Genomic DNA, 21099 nt, shown 5'->3' with positions numbered 1-21099 from the left:
AGGCATGTGTCCCCCCCACCCCCAAAAAAAGACATTATCATGAGCCCACTTTCTACTGTGTATACCTTTGTACCAGACTCTAAATTTATTTACACATTTTCTGTATTAGACTCACAAAATTTTGGAACTCTCTCACACTGCAGCCTAATGGTCACCCCTGCCTGTTGACTACCTCCAGAGGTGATGAATTAAAAGGAAAGCAATCTGAGCACCCTTAGGACTCTGATTCCTCCCAGACAGGGATGATGTCATCTTTGCTAGGTCCTCCCACACTCACTCAAGAATGGGCAGAGGGAGCCAGGGAGTCAGGGAGAGCTGCCGGTTGCCATAAAGGAAGTAAACCACAGAGCACTGCCCTACCAGTCAGCCTGGGAGTAGAATGGGTGGTGGTGGGCTAATAGCTACAAAGGAAAGGAGGGGGAGAAGGGAGGAGCTGATTCACTAGAACAACTCTTAGGGTGACTCAGAAGCCAGCAGAAAATAGCCTGTTCTCTCATGTCCGTCTCTCTGTCGGGCAATGAGACACTTCCTCATTGCAAATATAGAGGCAGGGCAAAAGGGAGGAGGAGGAAATGGGATTTTTCAAACCTGTGGATCTATTCTAGCATCCCACACTCTGGGTTTTTAACCATTTCAGACATTTTGTTTCAAGTCAAGTCAGTATTCATGAAGCACCTATTATGTGCCTAGCCTTCATCCTGCCTTGCAGATTGTCCAGTCTCCTGAACACAGGGAGTGATGTCTTTCAGTTCTGAATTTCCTATTTCATGACTTCAAAAGCACCTTGGGCTGCTGCAGAGCACTTGAGTACAGCCTTGCTGTCCTTAAATAGGTATGACTCTCTCAGGTCTACAATCAACAGCAGGCAAACATGGGGCCTTTTTCTGGCTCTGATGCTGGTTTTATTCTCATCCAGGCCCAATCTCTGGACCAAGTCCTCCTTGTGAGAGTCAATGTGCAGGAAGCAGAATATGGCACAGGGCAGAACATGGCACAGGTTTAGAGTCATACATCCTTTTTTTTTTTTTTTAAAGATTTTATTTATTCATTCATGAGAGACACAGAAAGAGGCAGAGACACAAGGCAGAGGGAGAAGCAGGCTCCCTGCAGGGAGCCCAACACGGGACTCCATCCCAAGACCCCAGAATCATGACCCAAGCCGGAGGCAGATGCTCAACGACTGAGCCACCCAGGTGCCCCTAGAGTCATACACCCTTGTTGGAAGTTCTTTCTTTACCATCTACTAGCTCTGTGACCTTATTAGATTTCTTTTCTATCTTCTCATCTGTAAAATGGGCAGGATGATGTCTGTCTTACAGGTTAGATTTATCATGTAATAGTGAAGATTAAATAAGATATCATATGGAAGTACCAGGTACGGTGATGACACGTCTTTCTAGATCAGTGCTGTGCCCCTAACACTACCTTGCTTAGTAAGCATTGTTATGATTCGGGGCAATGCATTAAAAGCAATACATCATTACACATTATATTCAATTGTCCATAAGTACTTAAAATAATGCGGTTATTATTATCTTAAGCAGCTAAATCGATCTGTGAACTGGAGTGCAGTCTCTGGAAAAGGAATCCAGGACCCCTGACCTCAGATGGAGATGCGACGAGGGACGCATCCTCTTGCCTCTCTGGACAGTTTGATCCTGGGAGGGCCTGCCGCTGACAGCAAGCCCTGCATTCCTGCGTTCACGAGAAGGGACAGACCTTCCTTGCATCCTCCGCACTGCCCTTTGCTCCGGCTCCACCGCAAACGCCATTGCGCCATTGCCCCGCGGTGTAATGGGGCCAAGGACACAGAAACATCCCCTCATCGGACACGCATAGCGTGGAAAACCTTGACAGACTAACTTGCAATGATTCGACTTCTCCCCGGAAGGCAGGTCGGACTGGGTTTTGCGCTCCCGGGTGCTGCCCGGAGTCCCCGCGCCACGGGCTCCAGTGCTGGTATTTCTCTCCCAGGCGTGAAGGGGAGAGAGCAGGGGTGGGGGATGGGGGATGGGGGGGATGGAGGGATGGGGGATGGGGGTCGGGGGGTCGGGGGGTGGGGGGAGGCGTCGCCGGGGTGACCCCTTGGCGCCCCCGCTTCTAGCGCCGCACCAAGCGAAAGAGACAGCAGCAGAGCCACGTTACCAGGTTCTCGAACACCGGTTCTTGGGCAGACACCAAAGGGCATTTCACTTCACAACATTTCGGATGAAAGGAAACGTGAATGCGCCCGAAGCCCGCCATTCCTAGGCTTTCCGGGCCGGGACGGGCGGGGCAGGAGGCCCTCGCCGCGTCGCCGCCGGGAAGTCGCGGACACCGAGCCGGGAGGGGCGCGAGGCGGGCCGGGGCCGGGGCCGGGGCCGGGGCCGGGCCGAGCCGGGGGAGGGCGCGTCCTCCCGGAAGTGACGGAGCTCGCTCCCGGCCCGGCTCTCCCCAAACAAAAGGGATCCTGCGGCCCCGGGAGGAGCCGGGAGGAGCCGGGAGGAGCCGGGAGGCCCCCGGGAGGCCCCGCCCCCGGCCGGCGCGGATTGGGCCCGCGGCCGCAGACGCGAGGTGGCGATTGGCTCCGGCGGCTGCCAGCGCGCCCGCCTGGCGGGTGAGGGGCGGGGCCCCGGGCGGCTGTGGATGCGGACGGTGAGGCGGCGGCGGGGAGCGGAGTCCGGGGCGCCGGGGAAAGGTAGGGACAGCCGGGGCCGCGGTCTGGCGGGGGCTGGGAGGCCGGGTCCTCCAGAGAAAAGCGAGGTGGCGCCGCCCGCGTCCTCGCAGCCGCGTCCCGACCGCCGCGTGAGCCCGTCCCCTGAGGGGGCGGGGCCGTCTCCTCCGCCTCCCGGTATTCCCCGAGGAGGCGGCTCCTCAGCCTCCGAGACGGTCCTCGCGGCGACTCCTGGTCCGCCGTCAGCCGCGGCTCCGCGGGAGGCTCTTCCCTCCCGACGCCCCTCGCCGCCGGACCCCGCTTGCCCGAGCCTCAGCCTTGGGGAGGGCGCACAGGTTCCCTTTCTCTAGGCTGCCGCCCCCGCCCCCACCCCCATTCTCCATCGCGGGCCGCCACACATCCCGCCCTACACTTGTCCCTGCTCGCTTGAGTGGGATCACAGGTAGTTTCACCCGTAAGATAAAATCAGCGTTTTTTCCCAAAAGGAGATGGGCGAGGCAGAAATCAAGACCCGACCTAGACCGCCAGCTCCACAGAAGCCGCGGCCTGCCCTCGCTTCACTTCTTCCCATCCCCCATTCTCGGATACTTAGGTTCCCCCAGCCCCGCCCCCACCTCCACCCCCAGCCCCGCCCCCACCCCCACCCCCACCCCCAGCCCCAAGCTCCTCGGAACCTGGGTTCCCCGGGGCGGGGGAGGGGGAGTGGCGGAGGTCGAGAGCTCACCTGCTCCGCGACTGTATTTTAGAGTCTGGAGGAAGGAGGAATAGTCACTCCCCTCTCCTCCTACACCTTTCGTACCTTCCCTTCACTCTCCCAACTTTCAGGGTTTTTTTTTGTTGTTGTTGTTTCTGCGTTTCATTTTTCATTTCTAATCCTATTTCTGCGCCGGGAACTTGAAAAACCATCCGTTTACGTTTCACAGATAGGTGGGTGTGTTGGATCTCTGCAGAATTGGCCTTCCGTGGGTAGAATGCAGTGTGTACTGTCTGACCGTCAGCAAATCCTAGGTTTTCAAATACAACAGTGTGGATAAGTAAAGAAAGAGCATCAGATGAGGAGTGAAGGTCTCCCAGTCTAGAGTGGGCTGGTCCGTCGCTCAGGGAGACTGCAGCTAACCTTGAAGATGGAGTTCTGCTGAAACAAAAGGCAGGGAGCGTTTGAAGCAAATTCAGGTTCAGCCGTCTAGGTTTATGATTAATCTGGTCCTGTGGCCTTTGGTTACTCTCTGGCTCCCTTTTTATGTTGGGTTTTTCTCTCCAGGGGAAACTGAAACAGACTTGATGTCGTTGATTGTTCTTACAAGGCCAGTATGGCCTACCAAAATTTAAGGGATGAAAAGTAAGAGCAAGTTTTAAATGTCAGAGATCAGGATAGATAAAAGCAAGGGCAGCTCCGGCTGTTCACTTACCTGTGCTCAGACCAAGAAGTGTCTCTGTACCTTTGTATTGTGCCCATAAAGGCTTTGTCAAGTTGACCTTCATTTCAGCAGGTGCGAAATATTGGTGATTTTGGCCTAATGTTAATAACATTGAGTCGCCAGTAATCCCCTATCAGTAGCATTTCTATGTATTAAATTTTGCCATATTTTTTAACATCATTTCATTTGCTTTCAATCTGAAGCCCATCTTACTCTACTGCTATCTATAGCCAAGCTAATAGCAGTGAGATGGAAGGAGTTGGAATCACAGTGAACAGTCTTTTACCTTCGTGATTAGATTTTTCTGAAGGTAGACTTCCTGAAGTTTATTATTTTTGAATAGTTAGCTTCGAAGTTTTCAGAGCCACGCTTAGGACTCACAAATCTGTTCAGTGATTGTTTCCAGATCTCCAATAAAAAAGCACAAAGAAAAAACTGTGTGGTAGGTCTCCCCAGCAAGCACAAAACTTACTGCAATAGGAGGGTAATACATGGGCCCCCAGCAATAGAGGCAGAAAAAACAAAACAAACAAACAAAAAAAACAACTAAAAGCAGAACAGGAAATCCCCAAAAGATATATCTTATTATTATATGAGCAGAAAACAGAAAATAAACTGAGGTACGAGACTAAGGAAACCAAAGCAGTGGTGATTGCCAGAGCCTTAATGAGCAGAGAGGAAAAAGCAAATAATGCTCTTTAATTATTTCGTACAGTAAGTAAGACCTGTCTGATACACGTTCGGATCTTGGAAATCTTTCCTCTGACTTTTTCAACAGCTGTTTGGTCATACTACATGAAGAAAAGCATTGAACACAGAAGATTTTTATGTATATGCCTAATCTATGTCATTAAGTTATAAATTCGTGGAGAGCAAGTAGTAGTAATTTTTTATGAATCATTGTGTGTTTCCCAATGCCTGGGACATAGTTTGACTTAACAAGTGTTTGTTGAACTTAGTTTGAAGCTGTCACCTTAGGGGAGACTAGAAAGATAAATTACTAATAAGATATGGCACAACTTAGTATAAACACTCCATTTCTTTTTTGTCTTGATTTAACTGTATTTTCCCTATCTGATGTCTTAGGAAAGCATCTTAAATGACTCCAAAATACTGAGTTTCCTATAAGAAAATATCTGATGTTTTTATATATAATTTTGCTGTAATGAAATTTGAAGCGGACTTATTAATGTAATCACTGCTAGTCATTATAGGGTTTTATTTTTCTAAGAACCTGGCCCTGAGTGGCATGAGGTGAATTTAAGAGAGCACACTAGGAACTGATTGCTGGTTTTTAAGAATGGTTTCTGAGTGTTTGATTTTGACAAGTTACTGATCTATCTTGGAATTTTTTTTAAGTGGATTTTTAGTTGATTTTGTGCTTTTCTGAACTAGCACTAAATACATGAATAGAGAGGGACACAGATACTATCAGACCCCTGAATGGAATCATTCAGACTGATTATGGCGGGCACATTGCACTCAGTCTATAATGGATTTGCGTCTTGACAGAATCAGGTTTGCAGTGCTACCGGTTAATTGGCAGAACAGGACTGGAATTCTTGGCTTTTCTGAGTGTAGCAGAACTGTGTTTCAAGGGGGTTGCCATTGGGGATCCCTGGGTGGCTCAGCAGTTTAGCACCTGCCTTTGGCCCAGGACATAATCCTGGAGTCCCAGGATCCGGTCCCACATCAGGCTCCCTGCATGGAGCCTTCTTCTCCCTCTGCCTGTATCTCTGCCTCTCTCTCTATGTCTATCATGAATAAATAAATAAAATCTTTAAAAAAAAAAAAGGGGGGGTGTGTTGCCATTGAACTGGTGTTAGTGGCATGATATGCAAAACAGAGATTTATTTCTAGAGGAAATTTGCCCAATTTGTGGTGGTTGACCCTAGGAATGGTTTGTCAGCCTGTTCCTGAAGGCCATTTTTTCCTACTTCCTGCATGTTTGCTGTAATAACTAAAAATCACATCTTCTAAGTTTTAGTTCAAAGCATTTCAGTGAGAAAACAGCTTATTTATTTTGAGGCTATAGAGCATGGGAATTGACAGAAACTCCAAAGGCAAACCTGGGTTTGAATCCCCAGTTCTGCTGCGCTTTTACTGTGTGACCCAGGCAAGGGCAGAGTTTTCTATCTCACCATATCCCATTTTCCTTTGCTGTGACATAGAGATAATTTTTTAAGGTATACATGAACCAATGTATACATAAATCACAGAGCAATGTCCCTGGCAAGTAGGAAGCACACAGTACTGGCAGGTATTATTGCTGTCACTATTTGACTTTGCATGTGAGTTACAGAATTTGGTATTAAATATTCTTTTACTCCTTTAGCATTTTAGCTAAGGTGAAGAATCAGTACATGATTTTAGTTATTGTTTGGTTGGTCTTAAATATTTCCACATATGGCTAAGATTCCTAAGTTGAAGGAAACAAAGCTGTATATGTATGATCTCAGACATCTGATACAGGGATTTTTTTTTTTTAGGAGAGTATACATACGTGTCTGCCTCATAAAGTGTGTGTTTCTTAATTTTGTCATGCAAATTATCTTTCTTAAATGTTTTGGCCCGAGAAAGAGAAAGGCAAAGGATTCAACCATCTGGTGTCTTCCTTGACTTAGTTGCTACACTCCATACTCCGACATCTTAAGTACCTGCATTGTCAGTGTCATGTAAATGGTTTGTGGACACTGGGATGACTGTATAGGGTTATGCCTTCTATTAGATTTAAGGATTTTCAGTGGTCATTTTGATCAAAAGTGGGTTTTGTCCTTTGAAGACAACTCCCCCAAGAGCCCCCGAAGTAAGCATTGATGGGAACAGATGAGAAGAAGCGATAGACGGGAGTTAAGAGTGAAGGTGAGGGGCGTCGAGGATAGTGTTGTGTGGGTTGAGGAAAAGAGGCATACAAGCAGGCATTGAAGTAAAGAATGCAGTAATACGGTTCCTCCCTTGCCAAGTATTTCCAAACTGTATTTCAGGTCCAAAGCCAGAGTTTCCCATCTAAATGTATCCTTTGCTGCTAAATGAAGCCTTTCTGACTTCTGGAGCCACAAAGAATGTTATCCTTAATTGTTACTGAGGTCAAGAGAAACTAGAAAAGAAAATAGGAGAGCACAGGATGATGGGGTTTACAGACAAAAAAACTTCTGACCCCCAGCCTTAAGAGCATCTGCTTGGGTCCTTGGTACAGGGGAGGCTGCTGGGGCAGGTGAGGCTGGAGAGTGCTGTGGGTCTGCCTTAGCGCAGGACAGAAGAAGGAGTAAAGCACTGAGAAGTGAGCAGGGATGAACTGTTTTAACAAGAGATAAGAACTGTAAGTTACAAAGAAGAAAAGAATGAAGGGTAAGTGACAGGTAAGTTCCAGGAAAAAGAGAGAAGCACTAGCTTTGTTTTAGGGCAGTATGCTGGCAAAGGGGGTGCCCCATCTCTCAGTTGCTGCTAACTAGTCCTTTCTGTTGGAGCATGTGGTACAGGAGTAAAGACAGAACCAATCTGGTTCTTAAGTGACTTGATCGTTGAAGACACAGAAAACCATCAGATCTAGTCCCCTGTATTGTCTCCTTCCAATTGTCTCTTATTAAGTTGGAGGCACAGAAGAAATTTTCTTAAAAGGCTCCACCCCCAAAGACTTCTCTACTTCTGAATCTTTAGCCTTCCCCACACTGACTGACTCTTAACACATTCGTTCTTGGGAGTCTGATGACTTCTCATTCAGCATGTCTCACATTAGTAACCATTTTCCCCCTAAAACCAGTTCCTTTTCTAACATCCCTGTTTCTGTTAATGACGTCATCATTCTAGTCCATCAGTCTAAAAGTTCAGCCGATCTGGGATTACTTCCCCTCTTGCTTCGTGGAACTGAACCAGTGCCAGGTTACTGTGAATTCTGCACAGTCTTCCGTATCTGTCATTTCTCTTCCATCCTGATTGTCACCATCCTCATTCACACATTTTTGCCTCATACCTACGCTGTTAAAGATTTCTGCTAACTACTCTTTCTGCTTCTAATTTCTCTTTAGTCAGATCAGCTCTCTCCTAAAGCTGTGCTTTTGTTGTGATATTCACCTGGTTAAAAGTGTTTAGTGGCTTCTCGTTTCCTAAAAGATAAAGTTCAGTCTTGTTAGCCATAATTCATGGTTTTATACTGTACATTTCTTTCGAACCAGCATCTTTAGAATACCCCCTTTGAACCACACTGCTGGCTGCTAAATTTGTTGTTGTTGTTGTTGTTTTGGGTTTTTTTTTTTTTTTTTTTTAGATTTTTATTTATTTATTCATGAGGGACACACAGAGAGAGGCAGAGACACAGGCAGAGAGAGAAGCAGGCTCCCTGCAGGGAGCCTGATGTGGGACTCCATCCCAGGACCCCGGAATCATGCCCTGAGCCGAAGGCAGATGCTCAACCACTGAGCCACCCAGGCATCCCTGGGTGCTAAGTTTAATCAAGTTGAGTGACACAGAGGATTTGTCTAGGAGAGCAAAGTCTTAGAGGACAGATACGTAAACAGAAGGTGATTGGGCAGCCCTGGTGGCTCAGCGGTTTAGCGCCGCCTTCGGCCCAGAGTGTGATCCTGGAGACCTGGGATCAGTCCTGCGCATGGAGCCTGCTTCTGCCTGTGTCTATGCTTCTGTGTGTGTGTGTGTGTGTGTGTGTGTGTGTGTCTGTCTCATGAATAAATAAATAAAATCTTAAAAAAAAAAAGGTGGTAACTGCTCCAGGGTTATGAATATAGATACATACCCACTGTGCATTTAGCATAATGTAAACAATAACCATGCTATGTTTTAGAAAATCTATTTCTCAGGCATTTAGTTAAAACTGTGCCTTGATTAAAAGATGTAAAAGTTGTGTGGAAGCAAAGGCATGCTTTTTACCCAAGCCCTAAAGTCACAGAAAGCCTAATGTAGGCAGAAGGATGTCCTTTTCTCTTCCCAAGTATGGAGATAGCCATTGGCCTGAACAAATGCTGTGTGTGTCCTTAAGCTGACTTTCCCAGAAACTGGCCAGCTCTTCTCCTTCCTGGAGCAGATCAACCTGCTAAGTCAGAAGGAGTAAACTTGTTTTGATTTCTAAATTAGACATTTGAATGATAGAAACTGGCAACTCATCGGAAAAGGAAAACTCCATTATTCTTCCTGATGAAACCACATATCTGTCTGCTCCAGGGATGAGAACTGACCTGTCACTCGTTTTAATTGTTCGGTATCCTGTTAGAGTAGGTGATGAAGAGATCATCACCTTGATCTCTGTCCTGAGATCAAGCCCCACATTGGGCCCCGAAGTGGGCTCCACATGAGCATGGAGCCTGCTTAAGATTCTCTCTCTCCCTCCTCCCACAACCCCCACCACTTGTGTGCATGTGTAGGAGCACAGTGCACACACACTCTCTTAAAAAAAAAAAAAAAAGAGAGAGAGAGAATTTAAAAAGTAAAACCACTATCAGTTATTATATTTGTTGTGGAGTTTTTTGCAGTTCAGGGAGGGTCAGGTTATGGGCATAGCTACAATGCAGATACTTCGACTGTTTTATGGTTCATCCTCCATACTGTACTTTCTATTTCTTCCCAGTTTGGAATCCTGATGGAGTCAATGACTTCCTTCTATGTTGACATTTGAAGGAGTTTTGTATTTCAGGCTGTTCCTAGAATTGTGGCCCATGAATCATTTTACTGGAAAGAAAATCAACCTATATATTATTTTTTTCTTTGTTGTGGCATTTTGCAACGCATGGTGGCATTATTTCAGAAAAACAAAAGTTCAAGGGAATGATGGACAGATAGATGATACAGACAGATACCTATGTCAAGGAAATCATGTTATAATTTCATTTAAACTAAATAAAGTCGTCTGATAAATATACTTAATGGTTCATACTTATGGTATTTTTCTAATGTTAAAAGACATTTTTAAATGAAAAATATTAATATGAAATCTGTTATTCATTTTCATTAACATAGATTCCTGTAGCTTAACTAATGTAGTTCTTCTGGTTTGGTCTTGTCTCAGATGAGAACACTTGAAAGGGTGTAAACAGATATCCAGGTAGACAGACCTGTTTTTAATAGCGTTGTGCTAAATGTCCTCATTTTGGGGAGTGATGTTTCAATGTTTGTTAATGGCATGATGCCACTTCCTTCTTTTCCTCAATACACATATAAATCTTTTTGGCAACAAATGAGAGAGAGAATGAGAGAAACAGACATATACAATAGTGAGAGAAAGAGTCGGACCTTCACACACAGGAAGAGGTACACCAGAGATGCATGAGTCTTAGAACAGAGCTAAACAAAACAAAAATCTGATATCCATCATGGTGTCCCAGAAAGTGGATTAGACTGGATCTTCAAAAGATATATGTTAGACCTAGTTTTACTATTTAACTGCAATCTTCAGGAATTCACTGAACAACCCTGGCCTCAGTTTTCATCTGTAAAATGAAGAGTGCTGAATTAGATTATTTCTGAGGTCCCTTCCAGCTTTGTGAATCACGTTTTAGCTGAGGTTTTTCTTTTCTTTTTTTTTTTTTAAGATTGTATTTATTTATTCATGAGAGACACACACAGAGAGAGAGGCAGAGACAAGGCAGAGGGAGAAGCAGGCTCCATGCAGGGAGCCAGACGTGGGACTCGATTCTGGGTCTCCAGGATCACGCCCTGGGCTGAAGGCAGCGCTAAACCACTGAGCCACCGGGCTGCCCCGCTGAGGCTTTTCTATCACACAGTTCCTAAAGCTGATAAAATAAGAAAATCAGATGTGAATATTGGTTACCAAGTAGCAGTGGGTATTAAGGAAGCTGCTGGAATTACTTAGGTTCAAATCCTCATTTCTGCCACATAATAGATCTGAGATTTTGAGCCAGTTAGCCCCTGTGCCTTACTTTTCCAGTCTGTAAGATGGGGACATGATGGTGGCTGTAGCATCTGTCATCTGAGGATGTTGTGAGGATTGAGTTAATTCATGTCAAATACTTGGAACACCGCCTGGAACACATTAATGTTTATCATTTCTGTTTTGTTTTTATTTAGCTCAATAAATGTTTATCTTTTTTGTTATTACTAGTCCTGCTTGAGTTCTTCTTAGAAAACTATGCTATACAGCTCTGAGGTCCTGGTAATTAACATTGATAGGCTCAATGATATCATTATTTATTTATTTTACTTTTTTCATTATTCATTTCTTTACTAAACATAAATCCGAAAATCTGGTATCCTAGAATCTGCTGTGAAAAGAGTATGTTTGAACAGAATACTGGAAGTATTTTAAATGTTGCCCTTAATTAGCTTCATTACAGAACTGGTTTCTTGTCACCTACTTCAAAGTCTGTATTGACAGTATTGGGTACATAAGCATCTCGATCCCTTAGCACTGTGGCAATTTCTTTCCAAGTGCATTATTAATACATTTCAGGATCCTGAAATTTATAATCTCTGAAACTGTTTCAAAACCATTCTGTTTTATATAAAATACTATCTATCCTATGGCTCAAAAAACCAAAACTGATAGCAGTAAGACAAAGCAAGGCATTCTGAGAAATGTTAGAGCACTCTCCTGGTAAGGGAAGGCTTAGATCTAGTTGCTCTAATTGTCCTTTTTTTTTTTTTTTTTTTTTTTTTTGCTGTAATAGTCTTTAAAATCAATAAATGGTTAGCATGGTGTATTCGTTTGCTAGGGTTGCCATAATGAGGTACCAACAGACCAGGTAGCTTAAACAACAAAAATTTATTTTCTCACAATCCTGGAGGCTAGAAATCAGCATGTCCGCAGGATTGGTTTCTTCTGAGGCCTCTCTTTCTGTCTCCTAGTTGACCATCTTCCCTCTGTGTCTTCACACTTTCCCTGTGGTATATTTGTGTCCCAATTTTCTCCTCTGTCAAGGATATCAGACAGATTAGATTAGGGCCCACTCTAATAACCACATTTTAACTTAATTACCTCTTTAGAGACCCTGTCTCCAAATGCATCACATTTTGAGGTACTGGGGATCAAGACTTCAATATATGAATGGGGGCAGGTACCCAATTTAGTCGAAACACTTTTTTTTTTCCAAAGAGAGAGAGTGCTCACAGGGGTGAGGGGCAGAGGGAGAGGGAGAATGTTAAGCAGGCTCCACACTCAGCAGGGCTTGATCTTATGACCCTGAGATCATAACCTGAGCTGAAATAAAGAGAGCTTAAATGAGTGAGCCACCCAGGCACCTAGTCCAGACACTTAATTATAACACATAGACACATAAGAATCCAAATAGTCTAATAATATCTTTTATTTTCAACTGAAAGATTGATTTAACATATGTAGTAAAGCTTATATTGTTTAGTATTGTAGAATTCAATAAAACATACTTGTTTTTATACCTGGTTTTAGAACATTTGTAAATAATAATAGCAAAAACAGCCCTCTTTAGTACGTGTACAAAAGATCTGCTTTCTTGGTCAGAAAATCATTTTCTGATAGTATTTTGACATGTTTTTCTTCTCTCACCTAACCATAAAGTTCCAAAAGTGGAATATGAAGTATAATTTGGAATGTTGTCACTCTCATACCCCCAAATGCATAAATAACCCTTCTGAAAAACTAGAAGTGCCAGAGGGTGGGGAAACTTTAATCTTTTTGAGATAGTCAAGGTACTGTGTCAAGGCCTTCCACCCCTAGTTAGTAGGTTGCTTTGGATGCATTTTTAAAAATAGCAGTGCAAAAAAAAAAAAAAAATAGCAGTGCATTTTTGTCCATATTTAGATTTAGTATTTATAAATGTGACATGTTTATTTCATTTTTTAAGTTTCACATATTCTGGGTTTTTAAGGAAGTACATTATCTAGTGGAAAGCTATCAGAAACACCCATTTTGTATGTCAGTGTTAACTCTGAATTTTAAGAATTAGTTGACCTCCTATATTTTGGCTTAGCTGATATGTATGTGAAAATCCTTATATAATTGGAGCAAATTTGCTTTGTATATTATTGCTAATATTAAAATTTTACCAGATGGCCTGAATCCCAGGCAGTTGTAGCCCAAATATAAATTTTTTAAGTTTGATGTCTGAGTACATATTAAAGAAGTGATTTTTATCTGGTTTTGCAAGCATGATTTTCTGGGTAAAACAACTGATTAGTTTTTTATACTAGCCAAGTTGACTTCAAAACAAAACAAAACAAATACCAGATCTTTGTAGATTTTTTGAAGTGTTTCTGTGTCCAGAAATATCTAAAACTCATCCAAAAATGTGTTTTCCCTCTTTCATGCCCCATACTACCCACTATTTAGAAATCAAGCCTACAATTCCACATAAAGACACACACACCCAGATACTAGATAGACAAACATCCTACTTGGACTCCACCCTGCCCTGCCCTGCTGCTTACATAGCTATAGAAACGGGTGTTTCTTTTTCTACCAACCAGTCTCTCTGTGGTTAAAAAATAAAAAAAAAAAAAAAAAAAGGCAACAACGCCTGCTGTCTTGTAGAATTAATTCAGCATTCCAAGGCAAAAGCTTCCTTCCTCAAGAATGAAAAGGAACCACCAGAACCAAAATGAATGGAGTTTGGATATTATCCAGAGAAGGGGAAAAGTCAGAATAAAATGAGCAGAACCCAAGCCACAGCAACATACCTCCATGGCAAAATCAGCACTGCCATTTAGGAGGTTCAGTGGGGGGGTGAGGGTGCCCTTCTTGATAGCCATAACCCTTATAACTGTTGGCACATAAAAGTTTGTGTAGAAGACACATGCTCCTTACTGTTGGCCCTGACTTGATAAGAAGTAGCATGTGAATAGACCTAATGGTGCGCTGGTCAAACTAATGTTTGAAATCATTTGTTGATAACCTAAAAATAAGTTTCATCCATATCCCATAAATAAGCTGATTTTTCCAGGGTATTAAAATATGTATAATTTATCTTTTTTCTTATATGTATTTATATTTATTTTTAAATTGAGAAAACTTAAAAGCTTAGTATAGCTACAGTTAGCTGTACCGCAGTGTATGATAGTATATCCAGACATCTTGTCCATGAGTGGTTTTTATTTCACATTTACAGACTGTAGCGTTCCTTAAACAGACATGTCTGCCTCTAAACTCTAAGGAAAGTTGCATCTTGGAGACATTCAGATGGAAGGAATGAGCTGAGCATCTGGTTGAAATGATCTTGTCTTTAAAAGTTACTTAATGGATGATGACAGTGACAAGCAACAGCTCATTTAGAAAACAAGTAGAGAATGAGTCTGTAGACAACAATATGGCATGCCAAAAATCTGGCAGTCATATTTCTGACAATGTGGAGTTAGCAACAGCCTTTTTCTGAATATCTTGGGCCACATCATTTATATATTGGGCAAAAATTGGAGTCAAATTTAAGAGTTGGTACCTTAAAGTGGGAGACAAAAATTATATATTTTTTTTTCAAAAATTATATTTCATCAAATAAAATGTAAAGCCTAAAATTTTTTTTAAAAATTGCTGGATCTGATATATTACTAGAAAACCATAAACACAGAATTTGCATATAATCCAGCACTTAATATTTGGAAAAAAAAGAAAAGAAAATATAGGAGCTGGGATGAGTAATTCGCCTTAAAGACAAAGCCTAGGTGGCGACAGGTTGCTTTGTTTGTTCATTGAGAGGCAAGAGGTAGGGGATAAGTGTGAACCTTAAATTTAGCAGTTTGAAAAGTTCGGTTGTAATTGTGTGATTTTTCCATCTGAACGTATTGTGCATCAGTCATGGTGATTTAAGCAAATAGGTGTTGTCAATTCAGGGAGACAAAGCCATTTTTCTCTTCTATGACATTCTTAAGTTCGCCCTTGAAATGGCAGTGGATCTCTTAAAATGAAAAAGATTTTGAAAGCCATTACCTTCCCTAATTGTAATTGCCAAAAGGAAGTCAGATTAATGGTATTTTCCCTATATTACTCAGATTCCACTTGAAGAAGTGGCTATATTCTTTCTTGTCTGTGTCAACCCACACCTGTCAGGCCTTATCAGCTGTAATGACAGTTGATGACATTCACGGGATTTATCAAATTGTTTATAGTATGGTCACATAGACAATAAATTTCTTATTATTTTGCAGCATCGGACACTTTTCCACCATGCTGATGGCATTTTAAATATATTTGTCAATTTTCCCAAATTTTAACTGAAGAAGACCTTAAGAATTCATACTCGAGGACAAAAGTGTGACTGCCGATTATCAGTATCAGGTCAGTATCCCCATCCCCATCCCCACCTCTACCCCTACTCTCAGGAATATCACTAGCACCCTGAAACATACAGCAGTTTTACTGTCTTTCATTTATATTAAACATATTGCAATGTCTTATATATATTGAAATTGGATTCAAATATAAGGAACAGCAAAGAACTGCTGAATTTTAGTATTTCTAAAGAAGGGTTATGGGAATATGTGAAAACAGACCAATTGGTTTTTCAGTTACACAGCTGAAGCCCTTTTTTTCCCTCCTGTGTCATATGTGTATTGTATTCACTTCATGTAGACACTAAGCTGGATGAATGGGTACATATTAGCAGAATGTCCCAGATATTAAAATTTGTGTGCAGAAGTGATCTACAAATGTAGACAGTGGGACACTATAGTTGCTTTATGCCATTGACAAGGAGTGAAATTTTTTCTTGCCTGAGGCAAGAAGTGACTCTGGAGATTGTTTTCAATTTTTCTCTTTTGTGAGGATGTATAATTATCACCACAGACCCAAGACTTTGATTTAGGTACCGTCTGTTTTAGTTCTTGTATATTCATTTTATTCTTAATTCATTGGATTCCTTAATTAATTCTTGATTTTTACCCTGGAAAGCTTAGAATGGAAACAAGAAGGACTTTAGGAGATTATGTAGTCTGTCTGATTTTACCTGTGAGGAGACTCAGTGTCAGAGCAACTGGGTACTTTTTTCCTCAAGGCCCTATAGCTGCTTAGTGGCAGAGCTCACACTATAATTCTGTACTTCTCACTCCCAGTACTTCTCACTCTGTTTTGCTTTACTCACTTTGCACTGCTTCCTTAAATCCCAGTATTAGGTCTCTAAATAAGGATATTGAAGAAAAAAAGAATATGTATAAACACCATCATTATTACTTTAGTTCTTCTACGTCCAGATGATTTACTCAGTGTAGTTGGGATTCACAGGGTACTTTTACAAGTGCCCATTATTCTGCTTGCCATCATGGGAGGGAAGGGGACAAGGCAGAAAATGATAAGATTCTTCCTCTGCTTTTTAATCTCTGAGAGATTAAAACATGAAACCATCAGGGAGAGAGGGAAGGGTTTCATCTAAGCAAGCAGTGTGATTCAATGGATGATTTAAATCCCTCACTGTTGTTCACTCCAGGATGCTATCACCCCTCTTCATTTGTGTTTCTCAACCACAAAAGAGCAGCTTGAAGGTATTTCTGAGGTCATTGATCTTGGGTGTCCCCCATTTTGGTAATGCCTTTCTTAGAATTCTTTGGAAAATGAGAGAGGATAGCAGTTATTTATAATTAAAGCATTGTTCAGCTTGTATCAGGAACTTGGCAAGATGTTTCACATTTATTAACCCAATCTTTACAGCAGTTCTGTGGTTAGATATCATCATCCCCCTTTCACAGATAAGAAAACTGAGAATCGGAAAACTTGCCCCAGATCACGCAACTGAGAAGATGCAGACCTGGCATCCCTCTGAATACAAAGCTACATGCTCTTTCCAACATACCATCTCAAATTAAGTGTGGCTTTATTAGGTTTGTGGGGTTTTGTTTTTGTTTTTTTAGTTATTTCTAAAATACCCATTGTGAGATGTCTCTATAACCCTGAGGTAAGGATCACTTACTAGCGGCTAAAACTCAGTAGTTCGAAAGTTAACAGAACTGAAGTCAGATGGAACGTATTTTGCCACGTGGCAAAAGATTTGCACAGCATGTTCTGGAACATAATCTAACAACACAGCAAAGTCCGCCTTTCTGCATGCTCTCCTGCAATTAGAGGCAATAGCTCTGGAAGGAATCAATGACTCTTTTGTGTGCCTTCTAAACTTTCATGTGCTCGTAATAGTGGGGAAGTACTAAAGGGTGTGGGAACTGGTCATGTTATAATTCACTTTAAAGAAAAGTATATGAGAGGGACAATTTGGAAGGAAAGAGTGGGAGAAGGAGGGTAGTATTTGCTCAGCTTTGGAGTGATAAAATGTATCCTACCCACTGGTCAGAAGACCTTTGGAAAATTGTGTAGCAGTCTAACTTCTGTCTAGATGTGGTTTTTGAGAAATCAGTCTTGTGAAAAGGATTGAGTTTGTGCTCTGCAGTTTGCCATTTAATATATTTCAAAAGATGCTGGGATGCCTGGGTGACTCAGTGGTTGAGCATCTGCCATCAGCTCAGGTCGTGATCCCGGGGTCCTGGGATCGAGTCCTGTATCAGGCTCCCCATGGGGAGCCTGCTTCTCCCTCTGCCTATGTCTCTGCCTCTCTCTGCATCTCTCATGAATAAATAAAATCTTAAAAAAAAAAAAAAACACTTTTCAAAAGATGTTAAGACTTCATGGAAATGGGAACTTGCTGAATCAGATAAATTCAATTTGCAGTAGTCCAATTAAGTTTAAACAACAGTATATTTTAAGAAATTATTTAAAAGCATATTTGTATGATGGTTGCATTGAAGTCTTATTTTACTGTATGAAATATAAATACCGTGATACATGTTCTTTTTTTAAAACTGTCTACTTTCACAAAGAATACTTATTATGCAAAAGTAAATGGTTTATTTTATTTTATTTTTTAAAGATTTTATTTATTTATTCATGAGAGACACAGAGAGAGAGAGAGAGAGAGAGAGAGGGAGGCAGAGACACAGGCAGAGGGAGAAGCAGGCTCCATGCAGGGAGCCCTATGTGGGACTTGATCCCAGGTCTCCAGGATCAGGCCCTGGGCTGAAGGCGGCACTAAACCGCTGAGCCACCTGGGCTGCCCCCAAAAGTAGATGGTTTAAAAGAAAAATCTCTCCCATACTGCCACTGGACATTCTCTTTGCCCAAATTTCATTTCAGCCAACTTCCGAGGGATGCCAGAATGTTTTATTTGGTTCTCTAAAACTGGGAAGTGTTTTCATGGTCTCACAACTTTCTGGTAAAATAGTATTCATGGTAACACGATTTTACCTATGCTTCTAGTGAACAAAACTCATGACTAACTCTTTCTGAGACCTCCCAGGATGTTCATAAATATGCCTGGAGGAAAAATGATGGAAAATTGATCTTTGTGAGTGGTGATGAAATCCATAATTAAGGTGAATTTTATTTTCTCTCACTGCTCAGTTTATGATTAACATCAGAAAGCTCTTCTTTTTTCCTACTTAATTATAACCGTTGGCCTTCTGAAAGCGTTTTTTACTGTAATTGTTACTCTTTTCTTGTCTGACTCACTTTATTTTTTCTTTAGTAATATCAAACTCACTCCGTCTACTGGAGATTGTCTGATTGCTATCTGTGTTTTAGGCTTTCAGGATGAATCTGGAAAAACTCAGCAAGCCTGAACTCCTAATGCTGTTTAGTATTCTTGAAGGAGAGCTTGAAGCAAGAGACCTTGTGATAGAGGCTTTAAAGGTATGTTAAAAGAAAAAAAGAGATCATCATATGTTTTGAAAGTCTGTTTCATTGGTTGTAAATTCTTTAACTTGGGTATTTCTATAGCCCTGTTCAATTTAGAGGCCTGGGTATAACAGTGATATTTGCTCTGGCAGCTACCTATGTGGTATGCTGTTAGGGACACTGATAAAGTCTTTCTGACCCCAAAATAGTACCTTTAGTTCCCTTACCTCATGTCTGGACCTTGAACTTCATTCTTTAGCTTAGAGGCCTTAACCATTTTTTAATGCCAACTGCTTCAGAATCCAATGAGCCCTGCTTCCTTAAAAAAAAAAAATGTATGTATATCCATATACTAAAATTCAGGAGATAGTATCAGGGAGATCAGGGACCCCATGAAGACCACCTCTGGATTCCCTAGATCCCAGATGAAGAATTCTTATTTTGTTTTCATATTTGGTATGTGTTAAGACAACAGGGGTGGGGAGGTAGGTATGTGATATATGGAAACTACTTTCCACTTAGTTTTTCTTTGAGCCAAACTGCTCTAAAAGGAGCATGTGGGTGGCTCAGTTGGTAGGGTGTCTGCCTTCAGCTCAGGTCATGATCCAGGGTCCTGGGATCAAGCCCAACATCGGGCTCCCTGCTCAGTGGAGCAGCTCAGGGGTGGGGATGGGGTGTCTGTTTCTCCTTCTGCCCCTCTCCCTGCTCATGTTTTCTCTCTGTCTCAAAAAGATAGATAGATAGTGAAAGGGAATATAAGGGAAGGAAGAAGAAATGTGTGGGAAATATCAGAAAGGGAGACAGAACATAAAGACTCCTAACTCTCGGAAACGAACTAGGGGTGGTGGAAGGGGAGGAGGGCGGGGGGTGGGGGTGAATGGGTGACGGGCACTGAGGGGGGCACTTGATGGGATGAGCACTGGGTGTTATTCTGTATGTTGGCAAATTGAACACCAATAAAAAATAAATTTATTATAAAAAAAGATATAGATAGATAGATAGATAGATAGATAGATAAAATCAATCTTTAAAAAAAGAAAAAACCTTTTCTCTTCCTGCCCTGATATAGAGTAAGAGTATAGAGTATTCATTTAGTCATATCTGGATAGTCTTTTCTTGGATTACTCTAAAACTACAATTGTGATAAGAATATAATCTAAACCTATTATTTCTGTATGCTGTATGTAGTGACATGCTGATTTGTTTTTCAAGAATGATTGAAAAAGACTGACATTTCTGTCTAATAAATATGTCTTGATTAGTTTATCACTGAAAACTATTGTTATGTTGTTGTTTTCCCTGGTAGCTTTGTCATGTGTGATAAGTAATTTCCAGTGGTTTCATTCTCCAGGGTGCATGAGGCAATTACATTCTGATTTGGAGGGAGGGGTGGGGACAGCATCTGTCTTATTTTCTTCCTTTCCTGGCTTCTTCAGTCTTGGTTGGCATGGCTTCCCTGGGGATCACATGTTTATGGCTTTGGCACCTGCCTAGTCACATACGTTTAAGCTCATTGCCTGAGTCTTTGCCTACCACATCACCTAATTAGAACTGTATGACTTTGGTCATGTCATTCAATCTGTCTGGAGCAAAGCTTCCTTCTCTGTAATAAGAATAAATGATTAATAACTAGTATTTGTGTCACACTACAGTTTGCCAAGCATTGCAGATGCTGCAACAGTGTAGGATTCATTTTTTCCCCTTTACGTATATATTCTTTCGGTGCTTACCATGTACCCCACATCCAAGGAACAGTCAGTGGTCGCTAATACTGTGAATGGATGACTCTAATGTGCCCTCAGTGGTGTTTTTTAGTGACTCCCCTGCTGACATACATTATATATAAATATTCACTCTGGCTGGTGACTCATTTCTGCCACTTCCACAGGCCTTCCCTGTTTGTCAGCATTGGTGAATTTTCTTCCTCTCCCTGTTCATCCCGGAAACTATTCTATTTCTCATAACCCCATCCCATTGTTACCAGTAGTCCTAACCTGATTTAACCTGATTAAATGGGAGGACACCCTCCCATTTCTTATCCTATATTTATCTGCTCAATGAAGAGAAAAGAAAAAAAAGTATTGGAGGAAGTGTGAGCTCGTTCCTAATCCTCACTCCTATTGCCTGTTTTCTCACTTCTTTCTCTTGGTTTTCATCTGAGAGCCTGGCTCTCCTGTCCATAGGCGTCATCAGCTTAGAACCCGAAGAGTTCTCAGCTGCCTCGGCAAGTACTTTGTTCATGGCGATGACTCCTTTTAAAACCCAGAAAGCATTTTCCAAGAGCAATATTATTATAAATAGCAATCAGATTTTAGAAAACTACAGTGGTTTGGCAACATGTGTTAAATAGACTCAGCTAAGGATCTACCTCTGCTAGCACTGGGACTCCGGGAAGCGGTTCCCCATAAATATTACCGTTGACTTTTACAAAAACGTGTGGGCCTCAA

General features: G+C 42.0%; 1 non-coding gene across 1 annotated transcript in view; it reads left to right on the top strand.

Moving 5' to 3' along the window:
* The first annotated feature begins 2543 nt into the window (after window positions 1-2543).
* The window catches only part of CTTNBP2NL, a 41519-nt gene continuing 22963 nt past the window's right edge, over window positions 2544-21099 (top strand). Inside the window, exons 1-3 of the transcript XR_005372800.1 lie at window positions 2544-2677; window positions 15148-15277; window positions 18560-18667. This is a non-coding gene — a transcript (CTTNBP2 N-terminal like). The remainder of the gene's footprint in view (window positions 2678-15147; window positions 15278-18559; window positions 18668-21099) is intronic.

This window comes from Canis lupus, chromosome 17 (assembly GCF_011100685.1).
Source record: "Canis lupus familiaris isolate Mischka breed German Shepherd chromosome 17, alternate assembly UU_Cfam_GSD_1.0, whole genome shotgun sequence".
In the NCBI taxonomy this organism is placed as follows: domain Eukaryota; kingdom Metazoa; phylum Chordata; class Mammalia; order Carnivora; family Canidae; genus Canis; species Canis lupus.
The sequence above is the reverse complement of the archived record's forward strand: the minus strand, read 5'-3'. Positions and strand labels throughout refer to the sequence as shown.